The sequence below is a fragment of the Cupressus sempervirens genome, chromosome 5 (assembly GCF_028749045.1).
Source record: "Cupressus sempervirens isolate cs-2001-9-10 chromosome 5, ASM2874904v1, whole genome shotgun sequence".
NCBI classification, from domain to species: domain Eukaryota; kingdom Viridiplantae; phylum Streptophyta; class Pinopsida; order Cupressales; family Cupressaceae; genus Cupressus; species Cupressus sempervirens.
Genome location: NC_143122.1, coordinates 982,159,152 through 982,185,618, shown reverse-complemented (window position 1 = coordinate 982,185,618; position 26,467 = coordinate 982,159,152). Strand labels below are relative to the sequence as shown.

The 26,467-nt window shown below is 34.3% G+C and overlaps 1 long non-coding RNA gene across 1 annotated transcript in view; it reads left to right on the top strand.

Annotated features, from left to right (window-relative positions):
- The window catches only part of LOC149559220 (uncharacterized), a 163,324-nt gene extending 139,441 nt beyond the window's left edge, over positions 1-23,883 (top strand). Inside the window, exon 4 of the long non-coding RNA XR_016365125.1 lies at positions 23,665-23,883. This is a non-coding gene — a long non-coding RNA (uncharacterized LOC149559220). The remainder of the gene's footprint in view (positions 1-23,664) is intronic.
- The last annotated feature ends 2,584 nt before the right edge of the window (positions 23,884-26,467 follow it).

Sequence of the window (26,467 nt, the reverse complement as noted above, 5' to 3'; positions counted from 1 at the left end):
CCCATCGACTTCATTTATTTGTTATCAGCAACCCTTTTCTTTTAAACACTCATAAGGAATGTGGGACTAATACCTACTCGTCGATCGATCCAAAACAACACTAGTGTCACCTGAAAAAGATTTCTGGTCATTTACCTGCAAAATTTTTAGCCATCACCTGCTCTCCTTCAAAACCCAACGCCACTACTAGTAGTTCTTTTGACATACACGTGACACCTACAACATGTTGCTATGCAACATTCAAAGGCCCCACCACACTAAGCTACACACAGTGTTTGATGTGCTTCTAGTGATTGCCACATGCAACCTATCACCCTCTACCCTAGTCCATGTGTAAGACACAGACGGCTCCCACGTCAGCTCCAGCTGGACTGCCACATTGACACATTGTACGATCCAACTCATCGCCACATGGAGCCATGTCCGTAGACACACAAGCATCCATACATTGTTTTAGCCTACCACATCATCCTTAACACATTGGATTTGTACCTAACATGTTACACTGATGTCATCATTCTATATAATTTTTTGCAGCTGACATCAGCAGTAACGTCACTGCCATGTCATCAAGGGGCCTATTTTTGCTGACGTTAGCATACCTCATCATTAAATTTGATGGTCATTTAATTATCATGCACAGACCAGATTGAACTACTACAATGACTATTTGGACGTCAAAATTAACCTATAGTTTTGTTGCTCAAACCCCTCTCCAGATTCAGTTTTGATTTGACAGTCTGACTTTGGGAGGCCATAACTCAATCATTCAGACTCAAAATCAGGTGATATTTTTTTTTGATTTTGGGTAGAACTTCCTAAAATTTCTAGTGGTGCTATTATTTTCTAGTTTTGGTCACGAATTTTTCATAAATTGTAGTTTTTGGTGACTATATCTGTCCAATCCTACATTTTAGAACTTCAATTTCTTTGTACGAGCTTGTTTGGAGTCCCAATAAAGTTCTATTTTTTTGAAAGTGTATTTTTTTGGTCTACTTTCTAGATTTGCAATCAGATTATAGGCTTGTGTGAACAAAAATATCACTTTTAGAATTAGGTCCTTTCTTTGCATTGTATTGCTTCAAAATTATTATAAATTTCTTAGTTTCAGATTTGGACTCCAAAAGGAGGTTGTAAACAAAAAATAAAAAGTCCACTAAGGCCAAAATTGGCAAGTGGCTATTGTAATCACACTAAGTATAAAGTGCCAAAATCTGTCATTTGGGGGGTGGGGTTTCTTGATTGTGTGAACAGGGGGGTGTCTCTTGGTGTTGTGTTCCTCTTTTTCTACTGTTATCTTTAATTTCTTACATTATGGGAAATCTTAAGTTTCCAAAATTAACACCACATAACTATGCTACATGGTCTATTAAAACATGGTCTCAATTAATGCATAATGAAGTTTATCAATATGTAGATGGTACCCTTCCTAAACAACCAGGTGATCAAGTACCTAAAAGTGAGATTCTTGCTTGGGAATAGGCAGATAGGGAAGCCCTAGGTGATATTAGGATGGGGGTTAAAGACAAGATCCTCTATCAAATCCAGAAATATAATACATCCAAGGAAGCTTAGGATGCCCTCAAAAACCTATATGGTAAAGTGATTAAGGAGGATGTTTACAAAATTAATGATAAGCGTGTCTCCTAGATCCTAAGACATTTGATTCTATATAGGATTTTATTATTATGGTGAAATTGAGATAAACATTGGAGTGTTCAAGGATGTTTTATATGTTTCTAATCTTACCTCCAACCTTCTTTTAGTCTACCAAATGACTCACTATGGAGGTGGAAATAAAGTTGAATTTCTTCTAGATTCAGTGGTAGTGAAAAGCATCAAGGATGACTCAATGATCACAATAGGTGAAGCCAATCATGATTCAAGGCTTTACACTTTCTCTTCCTTTGTGCCAAAATCAAATGTATAAACCTTGTTACTACATTCAAATGCAGAAAGAAAACTATGGTATGAGAAATTTGGACATGATATCTTCAGCAACTTAGCAACAAGAAAATGTGTTTGTTTAGGTTTCTCACTTGGAAAACATCCAAAAAAAATGTATGAAAAGGGGAAGTCTTGGAGAGCACAATGTGTTCTTGAATTGGTTCATAGTGATGTGGTAGGACCATTTCCAGTGCCATCATTTGGCAAGTCTTGCTATGCACTCACCTTCATAGATGACTACTCTTGCTTTACTTGGGTTTTCTTCATGTCTCATAAGTGTGAAGTGTTTGAAAAATTTCTAAGCTTCAAGATTCAAGTGGAAAAGCAATCAAGGAAATTCATCAAAGTTCTTCGAGCAGATAATGGGGGGGAGTATGTGAGCACAAGACTAATAGAATTTTTCACTCAAGAGGGTATTAACCTTCATAATTCACTACCATTTACACCACAACAAAATGGTGTTGCTAAAAGGAAAAATAGAACTCTCAAAGAGATGACCACTTGGATTCTACAAAACAAGTCTATTGATTAAGTATTTTGGGCTAAAGCAATGAATTATGCTAACTATATTCAGAATAGGAGTCCTCACAAAGCTTTGGATGGTATAACTCCTTTTAAAGCATGGACTAGCAAGAAACCTATAGTTAGGCACTTCAAAGTCTTTGGTTGTCCTATATGGTCAAGAATTCCTCCACAAAAATGCAAGGCATTAGAAGCACAAAGCAAACCTTGCATCTTTTTTGGATATGCAGACTCACATAAAGCGTACAAGTTAATGGATCTAGAGATACATGATATATTCTATGAGAGGAGTGTCCATTTTGAGGAAAGGAGTCCAAGCTTTTCTTCTTCAACTCCTCCTTCTTCCTCCTTCATTGAAGAGAGTGATAGTGATAACAGTGACTTGGAAGATGTTTGTCCTTGACCTACACAGAGGCATCAACCAGTTGAGATTGAGGATACACCTATTACGTCTTATTCCGTTAGACCTAGATGGGCTAGGTTGACATTGGATGCGATAGGACCATTGGCAGGGAATCCTTTTGATATAAGGAGGACAAGATCACAACACAATTCACTCCCACATGCTTATATTGCAATTGCTTTAGATCCATAATCATTTAAAGAAGCATTAGGTATTCTAGAATGGGATAGAGCAACGAAGGAAGAGTATAAATCTCTTATGAGAAATGATACATGGGACTTAGTCTTTCTTCCTAAGGGGATAAAATTGGTTTGTAGTATGTGGATCTATAGGACCAAATTTGCAACAGATGGAAGTGTTAATAAACATAAGGCTTGACTTGTTGCAAAAGGTTTTTCTTAGCTACCTGGCATTGATTACACTTAGACCTTTGCACTAGTTGCAAAGATGAATTCCGTTCGTTTGAAAATAGCTAGCTCAGAGATGGGCTATTCATTAGATGGATGTGAAGAGTGCATTTTTTAATGGTGATCTATCTGAGGAGATATATATGGAATAGCCATAGGGATTCATACAGGATGCTACTTTGGTTTGCAAATTGAAGAAGTCTATCTATGAAAGCTCCCAGAGCTTTGTATGCCAAGATGGATTCCTTCCTTCTCTCCCAAGGTTTCACCAGATGTCATTCCAATCTGAATGTCTACATTCTTTAGAGGGATGGTTCACATTTGCTCCTTGTGATTTATGTGGATGACTTGATCATTACAACATTCATCATTGACAATGTTGAGGCTACTGTACATGATAGGTTTTTGATGACAGACTTGGGTCTACTTCATTATTTCCTTGGTATAGAGATACATCAGCCTTCATTAGGGATAACATTATCACAACCCAAGTATCCTCTTGATCTTCTAGCTTAGTTTCACATGAGTGACTACAAGGCTACAACTACCCCATTTCTTTCAGGTGTTAAGTTAGAAACAAAGTGTTTCACTCCACTTGTTGATGCAACTTTGTATAGACACTTGGTTGGAAGCCTTATCTACTTAACATATATAGGCCCTGACATCTCATTTGTAGTTGGCATGGCTTCTCGCTTCATGCAAGAGCAACATGAACTTCATTGGAAGGCAACCAAGTGAATCTTGCACTATATCCAGGGTACACATACACATGGTATACACTATGCAATTGGTATATGTCTTTAGTTAGTGGGATATATAGATTCAGACTATGCAGGGGACCTTGATTCTCACAAGTCTACTTTAGGCTATATGTTTCATCTTGGTTCCAACCTCTTTTTTTGGTAGAGTAAAAAGAAAAACACTCTTTCTCTCTCATCAACTAAGGCTGAGTATCAAGGAGTTCTGAATGCAGCAATAGAGGCTATTTGTCTATAGTAGATCCTGAAGGAGTTTGATTTTGATCTACCCTAACCCATAGTCATCCATTGTGATAACTAGAGTGCTATTGAGATCTCAAAATATCCAGTGCAACATCAGCACACCAAACATATTGAGGTTCATATGCACTACATCAGGGAGTTGATTCATGAGCATGTCATCACATTGTAGTATTGTCCTACTGAGCAATAGGTAGCTAACATCTTCACCAAGCCCTTCACAGAGGTCAAGTATATTCATTTGTGAGATCTCTTGGGGGTGAGAGATTTTTCACCAAGGGGGGTCACATGATCCTTCTTTTCTATATTGTACGTATCTCTCTTTTTGGAGGAGGGTTTTTCCCATGAGGTTTTCCCTATTTTCCATTTGTAGAGAGATTTCATTGCATTTCAACATTGCATTTGTATGTGGGTACCTAACATGGCCTAGTAGTTAGGGCCCATTATACATTTCATCATAGCTTTTGTGAGCTTAAGTGCATTCCCCTATGTTGCACTTAAGGGGGGGTGTTAGTGTAAATAATAATTATTTACACTTTACTTAAGTTTACTTATCATAAATGCATTATTTTATTATTTCTTAGGTTAGAAACCTAGGAGTTTGCATACTCATATGAGTTGTCTTGTTGACAACATAGGAGTAAGCAACTCTAATTTAGCACATGATGTTTACATCACCAGAGTTTGCATAATCAACTAAGTTGTCATGTTGACAACATAGTTGTTCACTCTCTTAATTAAGTACATGGTGTCTACAACATAATTTTATGTGACACACCTTTGTAGGCTTATCCTCTCATCATTGTACTATCTCCTGTGCTTAATGGAGGATAACCCATTCCTGGTGGACGTGTGCTTAGTTGTGGAGCTTATCATATGGCTAACTCCTAGGCATTCTAGATGCATCATAGAGGCCTTTATATACAGGAACCTCTAGTGTACTATACAATGAATTGAATATCATATTGTTATTTTGATCATACTCTGTTGATCTATTTTGTGCTAGTTATTGTGCTTCTTGGTCTTGGGTGAATTTTTCCCTAAGGAAAATTCTTACAACTTCAAGTCAATATTTAGGGAGATGGCTTCTCAGCATATGACATCTTCACAGTCTATGTTTTCATCATTTGATCCTTGTCATACTCCACCTATTTTGATGGGCATTCATAATTACATGAATTTTGTTGGGAAAGGAAATATTGATAAAGGGGAGGGATACTTCAAAGATGTGTTGTGTGTACCTAACCTAAGTCATAATCTTCTATCCATCTATCAATTTACTTATGGAGATAAAAGAAGGACTATGGAATTCATACCTAATTCAATTTTTATCAGAGACTTGGAGACTAGAATATCATTGCTATAGGGGTGGTTGATCATGTATCTCAGCTATACTACTTCTTAGACTTTGGTCATGATGATGACAACGATTTCTCAGTAGATTCTTCAGTAGATTTTGATTACACTTCTAGTTTTGATTTAGATATTAAGGGGGACTTTGCCTACTTGAGCTTGGGTATGCTCACATGTGATCAAGTTCTTGATCCATCCATTGTTTCTCCTCCTACTAATATTCCATCTACTATTGTTCCTAATGATAGTTGTATTCACATAGCCATGGATTCAAGTGATTCAGTGCAATAGAATATTTGTTATCTTCCAGACTTAGTTCCATGAGATGACTACTTGATAGAAATTTCTAGTTTGTTTGTGGAGTCCTACATTACAGATTTGGCAGACACTATTGATGAAATTCATCTTCTCTTTGGTGAAGATGATCCTTCTTTAGTTGTTCTGAGGGAACACTCTGAACCTCATCATCATTCTCTACTTGATTGGTTTTTCAAGGTTGACATGATGGTAGATCCTTTGATACAATAGTTGGAGGAGGTCACTTTCTCTTTAGAGCAGACACTTGAGTCTTTGATACATGTTCTACATTCATCCTCAATTGAGCTTGATTTGTCTTTTTTAGCATAGTAGCATAGTACACATGATTTGGAGGAGGCACCTTTCAGTATTGACATGGGGACACTTAGAGTAGGTTTCAGAGATTTCATACATTTTGAGGTATCTTCCTACAGATGGGAGAGGCTTCATTGAGACACCTTTGGTTATGTTTCTTCCTAAGGGGAGGAATGTTGTTCTACATTCATGGAGGAGTTTCTACATTGAGCCTTAAACATCTGCCATTGGTATACATTCTACATTGAGGGGGGGTTACTTGGTGTATCTTGCTCTTCTTCTCTCTTATGGGGGAGATCTTTTCCTCACATGAGGTCTTCTTCTCTCTCATTTTATTTTATTGTACTTATTTCTCTTTTTAGAGGGGGGGTTTTTCCCATGTGTTTTTCCCTCTTTCTCCACTTTATGAGAGATTACATTGCATCTATCTTTTGCACTTGCATATTGTACATGGGTACCTAACATGGCCTAGTAGTTGGGACCCATCTTGCATTATTATCTAGCTTTTGTGAGCTTAGGTACATTTCCCTAAGTTGCACTTAAGGGCGGGGGGGTGTTGGTGTAAATAAGTATTTACTATTTACACTTTACTTAAGTTTACTTAGGATAACGCGTATCCATATTAATTTTCATGTAGACACCTAGGAGTTTGCATATTCATATGAGTTTTGATGTTGACAACATAGTGGTCTGCACTCCAATTGAGCACAGGATGTGCTCCCACAAATCCATGACTACTGAGGAAAGAGAAATGTCTAACAAGGCCATTCAGGTAACCATGGCAGAGTTAGATGAGATGAGTCCACAACCAACATAGGAAGAGGTGGTTGAGAAAAAAGAAAGCCAATTACCTACTGCAAACACTATAGAATAGAATCTAAGTAGAGTATAAAAAGAAAAGAAGGCCCTACAACCTAAAAAAGAGCAAGAAAATAAAAACCAATCATCAAATATTGTGGAGAAACAGATGAAATAGAAGAAGCCCCACCACAAGGTAGTGGATAAAAAAGACACTCTATTGTTGAGAAAAATACCACAAATGTTTTCTATTTCCTCATGCAATGAAGACAATGACATTTTTGTCTTTTTGTGTAACCTTTTGTTTTGTTTCCCTCTAAGCCTAAAGCTTGTTGCAACTCATGGTACATAAGTGAGTTTCCAAGGCTAGAGGACGACGATTCAAGATTCATTTTGTTGAACTAAGTCTTGTTCATTCTTGATTCGGTCAATATGTATACTATATAAGTTTTTGAGAAAGATATAATTAAAAGTTAACAATTGCAGATATATTTGAGCTTTCTCTAATATGAGTTGACATCTAATTTTATATTTTCAAAGAAATTTATACAAAGATGTTGAAAGTTTGCTGCTCATTTTTAGATCTTGTCTCTTCCTTTGTTATCATTTAACTCTCTAAGATTTAATAAAAAAGTTTATTAAACTTCAGTTGTAATTTTCTTTGAATTATAATTTAGTTTAAATTCTTCTTATGATCTAATGGATTATGTAAATGTTTGATGTAAATTGGAAGAATTCTTTAGTTTTCATTGAATATTTTGATAAGAATGAGAATTGGAAATTATTATTGATATTATTCTCACAAAGTGTTAAGCTAGATCTGATAAATATATGTCAAATTCCTATGAAGTTAATAGCCTAATAGATAAGGAACCAGTCATCCATTGAAGTTGATCTAACTCAAAATGTCTTGATAGTATAAATCTTTTATAAATCAATCATTTTATTGTTTTGTTGTTGAAATTTTGAAGCATGAGCCTATACTTGATTCATGGAGTTTCAGGGTTTGATTATGTAGCCATTTGTCATCTCTTTTGTAGTCCTAGAATTAGAATAACTAAGGCTAAATTATCTGCTAAAGGAAATTCATTTTTAGATTTGAGTTTTAAAGAGATAGGGGATAATTTCCTAGGTGCACCCACCTTAATTTTGTAGAATTTAAAATGGAGAAGACATCACATTGTCTTATCAGTTGTTCCTCCCATTGTGTTTCTCAGAATGCCCATTATGATTTCTAGATAAATCCTAGGTATTTTAATCTTTTAAAAGGTTGTTAAATTCCTATCAAATTAGGAGCCAACAAATACCTCATGTTCTAACATGAAGAAGATAGTCAAGATTCCATTTCGAATTTGGTAGGACCTTATTCTTGTGCCTCCAGGTTTGATGCGCATAATTTAATCAAAGCCTTTGAGAGCCAAATTAAATTGATTGATTATGAAGTTATAAGACCCCAATATGACCCTATTAATTTTTTAAAAGACCATCTGAAGCCTAGTTATTCTTATAGGCATGTTCTAGATATTGAAGACTATTGGGTCAGATGTCATAACGAGTACCAAACCAGAGAAAGGTACTAGTCTAGGTTGACACTTGATGAGATAAAGTTATATAATGATAATACTAATGTTAGTGATCTCATAGATGAGGCCCTCAACTTATGAGCAAATCAAGGACACTCCTATAGTGTCAATTCTACCTGATGGTCTAATTATTGATACAATAGAAGTCCTTATGAATGACATTGTCAAGTGGAAAAACACACGAGTAGAGTGGACTAGAGCAAGATGAAAGAGAGCTAGTAACTTGAATAACTTTCCATATGTGTGATAGCATGACAAGAAAGCTTAGCCATGTCATCTCTGGAATTTCTTCTATAGATATTTAGATTCGTCTTCTCAGGATATCAATTCTACTAAGAGATATAACAAGTTTTCCAGAACATGCTTCTATAAACTCTATCTTAGAATAGTCTTCACCAAATCTTGCATAATTAATTCTAGACTTAATATATTATGCTTTCAGGGTTAGTTGCATATACTAGATACTTAGTCGTATCTCCCTTTAATGTCTCTTAGTGAAAATGATCAATGATCTATCCATATCAACTAGATCTTTACCGTTGTTCTTCTATCAGATATCACAAAAAACTACTATGTTGACATCAATGACAGACACAATCATGAATGTAATATATCATCATGATAATGATCTAATCATGTTTCTACAATAGTCCCCCATAGAAGTAACATCAACATCCATGCTTCCAACAATATCCCCCATTGGCATTGATGGAAACATAGATGAAAAACATCTATTTCCAAAAATACCAACTATAAAAGATTGTTATCCTTTCTTTTCAAATCCTCTTCATCAATCATTCTCCCACATTGATATACCTCAATGTGCTTTACATCATGCTATAATCTCTCCATTCAATTTACTCTATATCAAACTATTTTTCATGCTATAATCTCTCCCCCATTAACATCAATGTCAAAGGTTTTAGCAAACATCTATTTCTGCAACAACTATCTCTGACTTGCTCAAGTGTCCAAGGACACTATTCAAAATAACATCCAACAGGAGTCCTAGATGACTCTATCCATCACAGATAATCCCCCACACAAAAAACATCGACATTCAGTTTAGAAAAACAGTAGTGTTGTATAACACTAGATTGATGCACTCTTCAGCATCTATTCTAATGTAGGAAGGGACATAACACCTAGCATACTTTGCAAATACTTGAAAGTTTCTTTGGGAAGAGGCTTTGTGAAAATATCTACAATTTTCTCTTTGCTGCTTACATACTCTAATCTAATTTCCTTTTTTGCAACTTTCTCCCTTGACATGTTATATTTGATAGAAATGTGCTTAGTCATAGAATGCAACACTGGATTCTTAGAGATATTCATTGTGCTTGTGTTATTACAATGTATGACAATAGGTTCACTAAATTCTATCCTTATATCCTTCAACATTCGCTTCATCCAAACAACTTGATTACAATTTTTTGTTACTGCAACATATTTTGCTTCTATTATACTTTCTGATGTATAGTCCTACTTCTTGCTTAACCAAGAAACCAATCTTCCTCCAAGAAATAAGGCTCCATCAATCGTGCTCTTTCTGTCACCCATACTTCCTACCTAATCAACATCAGTATAAGCATATAGAGTGAAATCATTAGATTTGTCATACCACAATCCAAACTTTGGTGTTCCTTTCAAGTATCTAAATATCCTTTTGACTACTGCATAATGTGCTTCTTTGGGACCAACTTGAAGTCTCACAATAATTCCAACTGCATTAGCTATATCTGGTCTTACATGAGTTAGATATTGCAACCCTCCAATCATAGGTCTGTAATTCTTCTGCTCAACAGTAGGTATCTCATCCTTTATAGATAACTTGTGTCTAGTTACCATAGGTGTTCCAACTAGTTTATATGTTTCCAAACCAAACCTTTTCAGTAGATCTTTCAAATACTTAGTCTAAGAAATAAAGATTCCTTCTTTATCTTGCACAATCTATAATCCTAGGAAGTAATTCATCTCTCCTATCATGCTCATTTCAAATTCCTTCTTCATTTCTTTTACAAATTTGTCACTTTCATCATTATTTCCTCCAAATATGATATCATCAAAAAATAATACCAAAATCATCAATCCATCATCTATTTCTTTCTAGTATAGATTATTTTTTGTCATACCTTTGCTAAATCCAAGCTTTGTTAAATGCTTGTCCAACCTTGCATACCAAGTTCTGGGTGCTTATTTTAAGCCATACAATGATTTCTTTAGTCTACATACCATGTCTTTATCATCTGTTAAAGGAAAACCTTCAGGCTATTCTATGTATACCTCTTCTTCAAGCTCCCTATTCAAAAATGCTAACTTGACATCCATCTGATACACTTTGAGTCTCTTATGTGTTGCATAGGTTAAGAATAACCTTTTTGCTTCTATTCTTTCCATAGGAGCATAGGTTTCATCATAGTCTATTCCTTTTTGCTGTGAGTAACCTTTACATACCAATATTTCTATGTTCCTTACAACTTGACCTTGTTCATTCATCTTGTTCCTAAATTTCTCATCAACTCTTACATTTGCACTTTCAATAATAGTCTTAGTTCTCATATTATAACATCTATAAGCTCTACTTTTCAATGAACAACCAAGAAACATACCTTCATCACTTCTAGCATCAAATTCACCAACATCATCATCTCTATTGATGTAACATTTGCTACCAAAAGTTTTGAAATACTTAACTGTAGGTGAGTGACCAAACCATAGTTCATAAGGGATCTTGTTTGTGTCTTTCCTGACTTGCACTTTGTTCATAGTGTAGACTGTTATATTCACAACTTCTCTCCAAAAAATCTTGGATACATCATTCTTAGCTAACATAGCTCTTGCTGCCTCTGTTACTAACATGTTTCTTCTCTCTGCAATTCCATTTTGTTCAAGGGTTCTTGGAAAAACTCATTTGAAATAATCTCTCCTCCCCTATCTAATCTTAAACATTTAATCTTCATTCCAGATTCATTCTCAACTCTATTCTTGAATATCTTGACCTTATCAAATGCCTCAAATTTTTCATTAAGAAATGCAACCCACATCATTCTAGAAAAGTCATCAACAATAATCATGAAATACCTTTCACCATAGAATCCTTTAGTCTTCATAGGACCACTAAGATCCATGTGTACAATATCTAACTTTTCTGTATTAGTAAACTTCTTACTGGGAAAAGAAGTTATGGTATGATTTTCCAATACGCACTCCTTGCAAATTGTGTAGTAGGATTTTCCAATGCTATTCAAATTTCTTAGAATGTTCATCACCTTCAAAACTATTTTCCAAAGCTTTCCAAATTTCTTAGAATGTTTATCACCTTCAAAACTATTTTCCAAAGCTTTCCAAATTTTATGAGAAGTATTAAGTGATTTTACCTAGTTATACTCAATTTCAGGAAGTGTACAAAATAGTGCTTCTCTAGCTCTCATGTCACACATGAAAAGTTCTCTCTCTTCCTCAGTACATGTTTCCAAACGACTTTCAACAATAATTATCTTTTTTTATTTTTTCAAGATCCAATATCTTGGACCCATACACAATAGATCTGTCTTCATCATTTCCTTCCACCTGTCATAATTTGTTCCATCAAACTTCAGACTATCCTTTATGAATATGTTCACCATGGATCTCCCAAAGTTGTTAAACTTTATCTTCAAGGACTTGATGCTTTGATACCAATTTTTAGAAACAATAGTCCACCAAGATAATTGAGTGGGCGGGAGGGGGAGGGGGAGGGGGAGGGGGTGGCGGGGGGCGTTGAATCAGTTATCCAATTAAAACAATTATCAAACTTAATTAATCTTAACCATTCAATCAAAGTAAACAATAACCATAACAAGATGCACATACACATTTACACCATATTTGTTAACTAGGGAAACCCTTGATTAGAGGGAAAACCCCAGTGGGAAAGATGCCCACAAGATGATGTACTAATATAAATATTCCTTGTTAAAGGATGGACCCTATTAGGAGTCTATTACAACATTTAGTACATATGAGTCCCTGTTAGGAGATTCCAACCCTATTAGGAGTTGTGCCAACCCTGTTATGAGCTGTAGAAGACAGAAAGACCCACTGTCCAAAAAGCTTCTGGGGTAAGACCATTGAACTCACTATCGAATTGATATCTCAACTATTCCTTGCAAAATAATTGTCTATACTGTGCTTTAACATCTTTTCTCTATCATGTCAACCTGACCAATCATTGTCAGACCGTGTAGATGAGGTCATGAAGCTCACATCCAAATATCAAACCTTGGATCTTAGCAATGAAGTTTTCTCCAACTTCACTTTGCTCTACTTATCTTCATATTCCACTGTCCATGCTTCTTGAAATCATTCATAAACTCCTTACATGATAAAGAAAAATGTCCTTCTTTAATGTTGAATCCATAAAATAATTCCTTGAGTTGGATATTACACCTACTTTATTAATTATTGTAGGACCTCACTAAGAACATGCTACACTTAACATTAATCTTTCACCGTGTAACTTGAATAATTTTTTGTATGTGTGATATCATGATGAGTGAGCTTAGCCACGTCATCTCTAGAATGTCTTCTATACATCTTTAACTTCAACTTCTTAGAATATCAATTTTGCTAAGAGATATAACAAGTTTACCATAACATGCCTTTGTAAACTCTATCTCAGAATAGTCTTCACAAAAAATTGTATAACTTCTTCCAGACTTAATATCTTATGCTTTTGAGGTTAGTTGCATATACTAGACACTTAGTAGTATCTCCTTTAAATATTTATCATTGTTCTTCTATTAGATACCATAGAAAATTGCTATGTTGACATCAATGACAAACATAATCATGAATGTAACTTATCATAATGATAATGATCTAATCATGTTTATGCAATACTCCCCCATAGAAGTATCATTAGAATTTATGCTTCCAATAGAGACCAACCTCCTAAGAAGAATATACAAATTCCTTGAACCTATGGAGAAGGATCTCTACTAGATACTAGAAAATTTGGAGATAAAGAGGCAAATAATGACGCAAGCAAAGGCTGAATAACTAGGGCCAAAGGCTCACCCAACTATCTAAAGAACCTTGCAAGAGTTAACAAAAAGAAAGCAAATAAGAAAAACAACAACCAAAGGAGGAAGAAAAGTGAAATACTTTTATTGATTCATCAAAATATCTTTATACATTCCCAACTATAAGGCCTTATGGGTTACGACCAAATACAAATACATTCACATTCAAAGATCCAACAACAAAATCACACTTCTAAGTCTGCTCTCCATAATTCCTCTTCAAAAAAAACTTGTCTAAATCTAAGCCTAAACACTCTATATATACTTGCCAAAATGGCTTACAGATCATTCTGGAACATTGCATAAGAGGAAAGCCAACCCAACAATAATCTAGACACATCCTAGGAAAAGATCTTAACATAAATATTGTGATTGGAATAAATCATGCAAGTTAGTTCGTAGAAATCATATCCAAATGCTGACACTCCACATAAAAAAGAAAACTCAACACATGAAGGTTCACTTGGCATACTTTGGTTAACTCGACACATGAAGAGTTACTTGACATACATTGTGTAACTCGACATCTGAAGGAATACTTGGTCAACACTAGATTGCTAAAGTAACTTGGCACCAACTAATTGCTATAGTAACTTAGCACCAACTGAGTGTTACAGTAACTCGGCACCAACTAAGTGCTACAGTAACTCAACACCAACTAAGTGCTACAATAACTCAACACCACCTTGCAGAATGAACAAAAATGAGCAGGATAACAAGGCAACCCAGGATGCTACTACATCAAATAAAGATAAAGAAAATGAGAAGGATAAATCAATAGTCAAGGATTCCTCTATAAATGATTACTCTTGAGATTACCCATGAAAGAGGACATCTCAAGGGATGGCTTATAGCTCTCTATCTATGACATGAAAAGGCTATGAGATAGTAGCTCTCAAATGAGCCAAATCATGCAACCCTTGCAAGGTGCACCATAGAATGAGAGATTCAAAGATGAAAACAAGAATGCTAACATCCAAGAATCTAGAATGAACATAATGCAAATGAAAGCTAAATGAGAGAAAGTAGAATCCAAGTTAAACTAGAAAATAAGTATTACAACCTCTATTTAGACTAGATGATTTAATCTATAAGTATGGAGAGAAACTAGAATGAATGAGAAGCATGAAGAATGAAGAATAGAATATAGAAGAAGAAGAGCTCCACAAGTATGAGATCTTCAATCTCGTATCATAACATTAGTAAAAGAGTGGAGTTTTTGATGTGAGGAGAGAGTACTTGCTTTTAAAGAGAAATGGATGATAGAGATCATGAGGCAAGATGCATGTGATCAAGGGTAGAGTTTGAAAGTGGGAGTGATCCATGTGCACAAGCATTTCCACCAATCATGATGAAGAGTTGACTTTTGTCCCCCACGTGGGACAAAAATGTCTTTTCTTTTATTTTCAAATAAGGGAAATATTTTTGTGCGTGCAACTTAGGATAAGATATGAGTCAAAAATTTTATTTACTTAAAAGGGGGACATGTTCTTTTAATTAAATATGAACTTAGGATGAAGTGGTCAAACTATAGGATAAAATCACATAAATGTATTTGTGGAGATTTGACCAAGGATAAGCATTAGATATTTTATGCAAAAATTCTAGAGAGGGGGCTCATAATCTAGATGACCATTTTTGGGTGATTACACCTCGAACTTATGGAGAAGGATCTCTGCTAGATACCAAAAAGTTTGGAGATAAAGAGGTAGAGAAACATAAAGAAAAGGACAAGAAGAAATCAATAGTCAAGGATTCCTCCCTTATGCATGTCATCAATCTTGATGGTGACAATAACCCTATGGATGATCAAGAGCAGGAAGAATCTTAGCAAGGTAATACTCTATCCCTCTTAGTTACTAAAGAAACTACCTTTCCATTTGCTAGCCACAACAAAATGACACCCCCAACTTCAAAGAAGCTCTTTGATCAAAAACCTCTACAATCAACACTCAATATCCTTTCAATTGAGTTGTGGTTGGAAGAGACCATCGATAGGAAGAAAAGGAGATGTGAGAAAAGTTCTCCACCTAAAAACCTTATTGTATAAGTAACTCAATCTTAGCCAATGTCAAAGGTGGTGAAAAAGCAAAAAAATAGTAGCAACATTGGCAACAAATTATTCTATGAGATAGATGCTAGTGGAGATTTTAGAACCTTAGAAGGAGGGAAAGTTGCGTGAGTTAACTCCTAATAATTTTTAGATCAGAACTGTTGACATGGGCATTCTAGTGTATGATTCTATGTTCAACATCTAGAAATCAACAAAATATAAAGATTAAAGACAAATATAAGGAGTTAAGATCAAAGAAAGAGGTATTGAAATCCTCAAATAGAGAATTAATAGATTAATTCAAAGCTGAAGTTGGAAAAACATCTACAAGTACATTTGACCCAAGTGTAGAGGAGAACAAGAATTTATTGCTCAATCTACAATAAGAAATGCAATTTGGTCAAGTTGTTCATGCGTAGATAAATGAATTAAAGGCCCAAGGTCCCCCTCTCATTGAGAATCTTGGAAATATATTTCTAGACATAGATAAATTGAGAGAAGTAATGCCAAATCACTAGACCTCAATGAAGAAAGAGTCAAGAATTAATGTAGGGGAGGGTGTGAGAGTAACTAAGGCCAATTGGCACACTTAGCTACCTAAACCACCTTGCAACACTTAACACAATAGAATAAAACATAGAAGAGAACAACACCAGAGATAGAGAGGATAATAATATTTATTCATTCATGAAAATATTATCATACATGCCCAACTATAAGGCCTTCTGGGTTATGGTCTGATAAAAAAACATTCAAACCCAAGATCTAGCTTCAAGTTTAGATTTCCAGATACATATGCAAACTTCTACCTCCAAGCTGCTCCATCTAAGACTCCTCTACCAAAAATTATGCTCAAGCCTCTACATAGGATCCCCTACTTATACCAATCTAAGCCACAAATTGGCCCAAAATGCTAAAAAATAAATAAACCCAACATTAAATACTTGAAGAGCCACAGGTCGGCCTCTAACAGAAATTAAATGTCTAAAAATCAATACTTGAGAAAAGTCACAATATCTCATAGCTTTGATTGAATTAGACCTTGTGCTTCAAATAAAATGTAGTAATTTAGGTCCTCCACAACTGCTTAAGCTCATTAACGCTGATTCATTAAGGATATATTTGGATTCATCTTGAAAGTCATGCATAAAAACCCATCGTGCAAACTGCTAGAAATCAATACTCTGGGAGAATTGCCATATCTCCCAACTTATAATGAATTAAGACTTACAACCTTAAAGATAGTAATCTAGGCTCTCTTCAATCCTTGAACTTTGTATCCTCTAATTCATTGTGGAAAATTAGTTACACAACTTGCAACGGGCACCCAAAAATCAAAAAATACAATTCCAACAGTAGGGTAGAAATGGCTCAAAACTAAAAACAAGTAGGATAGCAGTGCAACCCAGGATGCTCCTACATCAGACAACTAGGGTTGGAAAAAATGATTCTCTTGAATCATCGAGGTTTCACAACCTAAGCTAAATGTAACTTAGATTTAGAGATCCATGAAGCGTCTTCCATAGGTTTGTTCTTTCACTTTCCCAAATATTCATAATAGTCCTTTCCTCTTGTGATTTTACCAACTCTCTGATCCAATATCTATTCAACCTCTTCAATATACTTTTTAGGATAATCATTAGGAACAACATATTCATTATCTAACTCATTGTACTTATACAGATCAACAACATTGAATATAGGAGATATATCCATGTCATCAGGTAACTCAACTTCATAAGCATTTCCACTATCAAATTTCTTCAAGATCTTACAAGGTCCAAACTTCCAACCAAAAATCTTCCTTTCTTCAAATGAACCATCACCTCATTGCCAACTTCAAAAACATGATGTCTTCTAGACTTATTAGCATTCTCCTTATACTTCTGATTACTTTGTTCCAACTTCAACTTCACTTCCTTATGCAAAGACTCCATAATATTAGCAAATTGTTCTCCTGCAATACTTCTCTTCTCTTCACCAACAACATCTCTTAAATGTGATAATCCTCTAGGCTTCATTCTAGTAACAATCTCAAAAGGTGTTTTTCCTATAATTCTATTCAAAGAATTATTATATGCAAATTTAGCTTATGCTAATACCATCTCCCAATTACTTGGCTTATTCCCATCTAACCATCTCAACAAATTACCCAAGCTTCTATTCACAACCTCTTTCTGTCTATTAGTCTGCGGATGGAATGTAGAACTAAAATTTCAACTTAGTACCCATCTTCTTTTGCAAAGTCTTCCAAAAATATCCAAAAAAACTTATTGTCTTTGTCAGAAATAATACTTCTTAGTAATCCATGCAATCTAACAATCTCTTTGAAGAAAAGTTCAGCAACATGCTTAGCATCCGATATCTTCTTACATGGTATAAAATGAGCCATCTTAGAAAATCTATCCACTACAATAAATATAGAATCATACCCCTTTGTTGTCTTAGGCAATCCAAGAACAAAATCCATACTAATGTAACTCCAATGTTTCTTAGGAATAAAAATAGGTGTATACAATCTAAAATTTCTGGCTTACTCCTTTTGTAACTTGACAGACTCCACAACTCTTCACAAATTTCTAAACATCTTTATACATTTGTGGCCAATAATACTTCTCCTTTAGAAAATTCAATATTTTCTAGGGATAGACAACTGAATACCTTTGAACAACATGCCTTCTTGAATGAAATATTTATCATACTTGTTGATGTGATCTATCAGATTTGGTGCTCTACACTCTCTCCATGCCTTAGAAAAATTAGGGTCAATATCATAAAACTATTTCATTTCATCAAAACCAAGAACTTTAACCTTTATTTTAGTTAGCAAAGAACATCTTCTACTTGATGCATTAGCAACTTTGTAACTTCACTCTTATGCTTAATCACAAATCTAAAACTCTCTAAATACTCAACCCACTTCATATGTCTCTGATTCAATTTATGTTGACTTCCCAAGTACTGTAAATATTTATGATTAGTTTACAACATAACATTCTTAGGAATCAAATGATGTCTCCATCTCTTCAAAGCTTGGACAATAACATAAAATTCTTAATCATACGCATAATACTTCCTTTTAGCATCATTCAACTTCTCACTAAAGAAAGCAACATGTTTACATTCTTGACTTAGTATAGCTCTTATTGCACTACCTCTTGCATCACATTCAACTTGAAATACCTTATTAAAATTAGGCAAAACCAATATAGGTAACTCAATGATGCAGGAGCATCCAGAGGTATAAGGGCAATCCTGTGTCACCCAAAAAAATGTACTTAGACTTAGTTTCTATTTTATGTGTTTTCATTTTTGGACACCCATTTGGGTCAAATAAAGTTTCCAACTCTCACAGTTCCACTATCAGTGTGCTAGTAAATTTCGAAAAAATAGGAATATGTAATTGGGCCATTATTTTGGTAAACTAGAAGGTGTGAATTGGCCAGATGAATGTAATTGTGATTTAGAGCATTCCAGAAAAAGAATCAGGTCAAAAGGCCCCACGGTTTGAAAGTTATTGCAGTTTTTTGAGTTTTGGAGACCTCCTAAGAATGTTTCAGAGTCAGGTTAGGGGCATTAAATGACCTCAAAAAGGGCCAAAAAATGGGGGACGAGCAAAGCTGGTCCATAGGGCTATAGAGCACTTCAAGAGCTTTCCGAAAATGTAAACGATTCGTCAATCGGAGCTACGGTTCAAAAGTTATGCCTCCCGGAAGTTTGATTACCATTTCTGGATTCTTCTAGATTTGCGTCGACTTCTAACGCAGCTTCTAGAGCCTTCTATTTGGTTGGTGGATGCCTACTAGCACTTTCTAGAATGTATTCCTAGTCCTTAACCCTCCGGGGTCTATTTAAGGAGATTCTTGGCATTGTAAAAGACAGTTCGGAGTGGAGTTTGAGAGGAGGTACTGAAAGGAGAAATTATCTCCAGATTTATGCTATTGTAAGCCCTTAGGGCATGTTTTGAAGTTTATTTTCTCTGTACTGTTTGTACTAGCTTATTTTCTCAGTTAATATAATTTCCCCTTTTCTGTTGTGTCCATTCTGTGCTTGGGTTGTGTCCCCCATCACTGAACAGTCTTTTGTTTCAAAGTCTCCAAACTCTTATCAGCTCCATGTGTCCACTTGAATTTCTTTTTATCTCCGCTCATTGTCTCAGTCATAGCACTACAAATAGAACTGAAATTTCTTATGAACTTTCTATAGAAATAAGTCAAACCATGAAATTATCTTACCTCACCCATATTCTTAGGTGTAGGCCATTCCAAAATTGCTTTAACCTTCTTAGGATCCATCTTCAAACCATCAGCTAAAATCACAAATTCCAAATACACAATCTCTTCTTGCACAAAAGAACACATTTTCATATTAATCAACAAATTTTCTTCTTTCAATCTCTACAATACTTGTCCAACATGCTCAAGGTGTTCTACCTTAATCTTATTGAATATCAAAATATCATCCAAACAAACAATCACAAACTTATCCAAAAATATTTTAAGAAGTTCATTCATCAATCTCATGAAGGTATTAGGTGTATTAGTCAAACTAAAAGGCATAACCAACCATTCATACAAACCATCTTTTGTCTTGAAAGTAGCATTCCATTCATCACCTTCTCTAATTCTGATATGATGATAGCCACTCTTCAAATCAATTTTGGTAAAATACTTTGCTCCACACAAATAATCCATTATGCCATCCATCTTCAGCATAGGAAATCTATATCTCACTATGATCTTGTTAATAACTCTAGACTCAATACACATCCTTCATTCTCCATTCTTCTTAGGTGCCAAAACAATAGGTATATCAAATGGACTCAAACTTTCTCTGATTAATCCCTTTTTCAACAACTAGTGCACTTTCCTGTTAGGTTCTTCATTCTTTGTAGGTGTCAATCTATATGATGCTTTGTTCGGAAAACTAGCTTTAGGAATCAGATCCATACAATGACTTATACTTCTTAATGATAGTAAACTATCAGGAACATCTTCAGCAATAATGTCTTTATACTTATTCAACAATTTTGTAATTTCTTTTGGTACTCAGCTACCACTATCTGCTATCACTCAGTCATTATTAGCAGTGCTCGTCCTCTAGGAACTATAGCAAAACAAACCAGATTCTTCTTCACTTCTTTTTCAAATTGTTTCCCATTAATCATGCAAACTTTTATTGTAGTACAACTAACCTCATCTAGACTTTCAATCAAAGGTAGCAATATTTACTTCTTCCCATTCACCCAAGGAGTATATTGATTCAATCTTCCATCATGTACATCACATCTATAATATTGCCAAAGTCTACCCAACAAAATATGAGAACAATCCATAGGCATAATATCACACAACACTTCATTGAAGTAATGTCCAATCTTTAACTTCACAATGCATTGCTAACTTATCAATATCTTGTGGTCATCTTTGATCCATGAAACATTATAGAGTTTGGGATGCTTTAGCCTCTACAACTACAACTTTGTAACCAAATCTTCTGATGCCAAATTTGTAGAACCAACCATCTTACATCTGGTCCTGAAAAGACTTCTCCTTAAAACATGTTCCTCATCACTTCCCTTATTACATAAGGTTCTTCTCACCTTTAGATCTTCACCAGCCTCAGGTCCACATGATGAACTCTCAATGTCTCCTTGAATCACAACATTTCTATTACCTTGCCCACTTTTAGAGGATCTACATTCAAAATATCTATATGTAATACCCCAAAATTGGCACATTGCCATGCTAAACCAATTCTGGTCTATTCAATCATTTCTAAGTCCTATTTTACTAGGCAATTTTGATTCTGATACTTGCTACTTGACCTAAGTGTCAAATGCAGAAAATCCTAATCTGTATTAATCACACTCTTTATTTAATTCCTAAGTATTGACTCAAATTAGCTACATTAAACCTATTGATTAAATTAAATTAAATTATAAGAGTTTATAATTTAATTAAAGTAAATTACTTCTTTAGCTAGTGTACAAAGGAATGAAATATATTTGATTTAATTAAATATTCTTATTCTAATTGTTGAATTTAATTATTCAATTTAGAATACTCAATTATGAGGTCATATTTAATTTCCTTAAATCAAATATCTTCTCCAATATTCTCTCTTCAATTTAGAAATGGAAACTCTCAATTGACTAAAATTAGAAAATGAATTAAATCAGTTAATTCCTTATTCCACTAAAAAAGAAATCAATTAACTTCCTTTTCATAAGGAAACTTTCCATTCTAGTTGAATCTCATTTCTAATCTCGACCGTTCATCCCAATTAATCTTGACCAGTGATGGATTTCGAGAATTCTATTTAAGAGGCTTCTAATCCCTCATTATAGAGGTAGAGAATTTTGGAATTTGCATTGAACTTATGTTGGAATACTTGCTCATCTTGCTTACATTTTCATAGCTTTTATTTCTTGCATTATAATATGATCTAGATTTTAAAAATGCATTCATTTAGCATAGTATGCTCTTTTATTTTCTTAGCTTAATTGCATTTCATCTAGTATAATTTGCATTCTCATATAGCTTAAAATACTTCATTCTAAAGGTTTGGTTGGCCGCTTCTCATTTTGAGAGCAAAGGCATAATCCTTCTAGTTAGAAGGTAACATGTCGATTTGTCAAACTATTTTAGATAAACAATTCAATGTTCATTCTGGGATGGTTTCACATATAATGACCACGTTGAAGTGTGTGTGAGGATCCAAGGCCCGCATTTCATGTACATATTTTTGGTGCCCACCGTGGGGCTGAATTTGATATTTAGCCTCAAATTCTCACTTTTTCAGATGCTAATTAACTTTTGCTTGCAAGTTTTTCAAGATTTTTTCATATCTCCTAAAAGACAGAGAAATTATTAATGAAATTTGTTTCAGGTTTACCTTGATGTTTTCAGAAATAAAAATAAAAAATTAGATTTTGTTGGATTGATTTTTTTTATTTTTTTATTTTTTTATGTTTTTTATGATTTTTTCATTAAAAAAATCATTTTGAGATCAAATGAACAAATTGGGAAATGATTTTTTTCTATAGATTTATGTGTACATGCACAACTCCAAAAAAATTAGAGTTTTTGAGTTGATTTTCCATTTTTAGAAATTTTAATGTTATTTTTCATGAGAAATTTTTTTTTGGCACAAAACATTGAACTGAATAATAAAATATTTTTTGTAGGTTTATATGGATGTGTGCAACTCATAGGAAAAACAAGAAAAAAAAACAATTTTTTTTTTTTTTTTAGGGCGGGGGCCCTAGCTCGGTTGGCTAAATCTTCACTGTTGCAGGAGGTTGGTCACGGGTTCTAGTCTCCCCCATTCTTGTGGTACCGGTGGGCATGTTGCACCAGCGCTACCGGTCACGTTAAAAAGTTTACCAGGTGCACTGCAGTTTATAGGGGGGCCGTGTTGCATCGATTCCTGCAGTCTTAAAAAAAATAAAAATAAAATAAAATAGAAAAAATTTCAGTTTTTTCTAAACAAAAATCTATTTTTAATAATTTTCTTATGATTTTTTTATAAAAAAATCATTTATAAATCAAATAATGAAATTTTAATCTAGAAATTTTATTGCAAATTTGAGACAATTTCAAGAGCTTCCAGTAAAATTTTCAAATTTTTCTGATCAAACATCTATTTTTAACAAATTTCTTTATGATTTTTTTCATAAAATAAATTAATTTATGACACAAATCACAAAATTTTAATCTAAAAATTTTATTACATGTTTGCGACTCTATGAGGAGTAACAGTAAAAAATTCCATGTTTACAACTCTATGAGGAGTAATAGTAAAAAATTTTGATTTTTTTGTTCCAAATTCTATTTTAAATAATTTTTTAATGTATTTTTATAAAAAATTTAACTCATACTGCAAATCTGTGAGTTTTAATCAATTTATTATTATTATTGCAGGTTTGTGGAAAGGAGAAAGGAAGCACATGGGAGGATTTTAAATTAGAAAGGAATGAACTTGAATGATTAATCATTTGTCTTTGAATGATTAATCATTTGTCTTTGAATGAATGTTGCAATTAAATTTAAAATCCAAACACACTCTTGAATGCCTTCAAATCTAAAACAATCAAATTCAATCTTGAGTGTCTTAATAAATTGACAAATCTTTCATTTGAATGAATGTGCTAAAAACTCAATCTTGAATGTCATGGATTAAAATCTACATGTTTTTCATTGGAATGAATGCTAAAACACACTCTTGAGTGTCTTAAAGAGAACACATTTTCATTGGAATGCATGTTAGTCAACACAATCTTGAGTGCTTAAGGATCAAAGAACCATTGCGATGAAATATTTGGATTTTGGTGCTTAAAATGAATACTTTCAATCTTGAATGCATAAAGGAATTGGCTCTTTTCCCTATCAATTTCTTATGTTGATGACACTCGATTTACTTTTGTTGATGAATTCTCAATTTATTATGTTGACAATGTTGTAAGTTGGAAAGAACCTTGCATGTTAAACACAAGTGTCTTCAAGAGTAGGATACAAAATCTAAAGATTCATTAGGAAAGAATGAGTGTCTTTTAAACCTCAAGGCCACTTACGTATTCACTCCTCTTGCACCTTTGGGTGATTTTGAGTGCACAAGAAATAAATGGACTTGTTTTATTTTTAGGAGGCCTGCTTGGGGATTTCATCACCCCTTGGGATGATCTTAATTCTGTGTTCTGGTAGAGTATAAATATCAAGAGGTGAATTAAAAGAGACCTCTCTTGTTAGTATAATCTTGTTACTCTTGGCTAAGCCCCAAAGAACTTTATACCTTTGGGAAGTGAAGGTGGAGATTTGGGTTACTGTCTCCTCTAGGCTATATGGCATTATTTTTTTTCATCTACAAGTTTGGGCCTCATGCAACTTATATATATTGAGGACACCCCATAGTTGGTCTTTGTATATCTTAGTTGAAAGCCTTGATAGGATTATTGATGTGTTTTGCATGCTTGAGTATTCAAAGTCCAAAATCTGCATAAATATCAAACAAGTTAAAACTGTTGAAATGGTGAGTTAAACATCTGATGAGAAACTACTTGAAAATGACAACTCTACTAACTTCTTGAATCTTCACTAGTTTATGTTAAGAAAACTCGCTACACAACTCTACTTGCAACTATCTGAAGCTAAACTATCTTGGTTGAACACTTGTGAACCACATTTGGACTAGTCTCTTTGCTCCACTATTATACTTGTTCTACTATGTTTTTATCCATTGTTATCATGATAGTCAATATCTTGGTTAATCTAGCCACTGACTATTCATGCCTTGGAAAAAATCACCCTTGCTATCACTTACACCTACTTTGAGATGACATTTTAAGTGTGGTCTTAGTCTAAACCTATCAACTTTTTCTACTTGTGACTATTGCAACAAAGGGTGGAAGAGAGTTTTTTTTGCTTCACATAAACCTAAGACATTGCAATGGCTAACAAAAAATGCACTAAATCCGATATTCCTAGTGAGGAAGATGAGATACTTATTGCAAACATGAAGAAGCAAATCCAATCAATGAACACTCAACTTCAAAGAATGGAGGAGGAAGATGATACATCATTGAACAAATTCTCCTTGCGAGATTATTTACCTTCCTATAATGTTGAGTCCAAGCCATCTCAAAATAGTCCACAAAAACCAAAGAAATTTAGAAATATTTTTGAAGAAAAACCTTGGGAACCTAAACCAAAGCATGGTTTCACCCCTTTGGGAAGATCTTATGAATCAACTTTGGAAGAACTTCTTCAAAAGAAACTCATTGTTTTTCCTAAAGTCACTTTGGCTAGAGTCTTCCTTATGAGTAATTATTGTGCCATCATGTGCATAATCTGCATGAAACTTCACATTGCATGGAGTTGAAAAATAAAATCCAAGATCTATTTGATGTTGGCATAATTCAAAAACTTAAGAACTTATCTATCAAAGATGCTATTTTCAAGCTTGATCAACATCATGAAACCATGTCTAACAATGGTTCAAATGAAACTTCTACTTCTTCCAACATACCATCACCTTTTAAAGTGTTTGAGCTTTCCAACATACCCCCACCAAACAAAGCAACTAATTCTTTTGCTATTAACTATGTCTACCTTCAAGGGCTGTCTCTAAAAGGAACCCAAGCTAATCTTGACTTAGCTACAAACCTTTCCCATACTAATCAAACTAAAGATCCAAAATCTTCATGTGCTACTACTCTTATTATTCCCACTCCAACTAGCCCTTCACTATCTCTTCAAGAGCCTACCATGAAAACTCCACATTCTACCTTGTCCTTAGAAGTGGATCCATGTTAGGAGGATTTAAAAAAATCTAAATATCAAGATCAAGAACCCTCACACATCCCTCAAGATGTCATCCCTTCATCTCAAGAGCCACATAGTCCTTCATCTCCCATATCATGCCTCTATACTAGGCAAGATTATGATATTCTTTCCACCATCCCTAATGAGATTACTGAAGATCATGAGAAAAATAATTTTCCTATGCTATCTAAAAATCCTTGTCAAGATCAAAGTATCCATTCTTGTTCTACTTCTCCACATCCACTTCAAAATTATACTCAAGCTTTAAGTTCTCCTATCAAAGGTGTTGCTCCTATTAAATTTATTCATGAGTCTATTAATGGCCTAGGTCATGTTGTTCACTCTAAGGATGCTGATATCCATATCCACTATCCATTTATATCTTCTAAATCTATTCTTGGTCCTT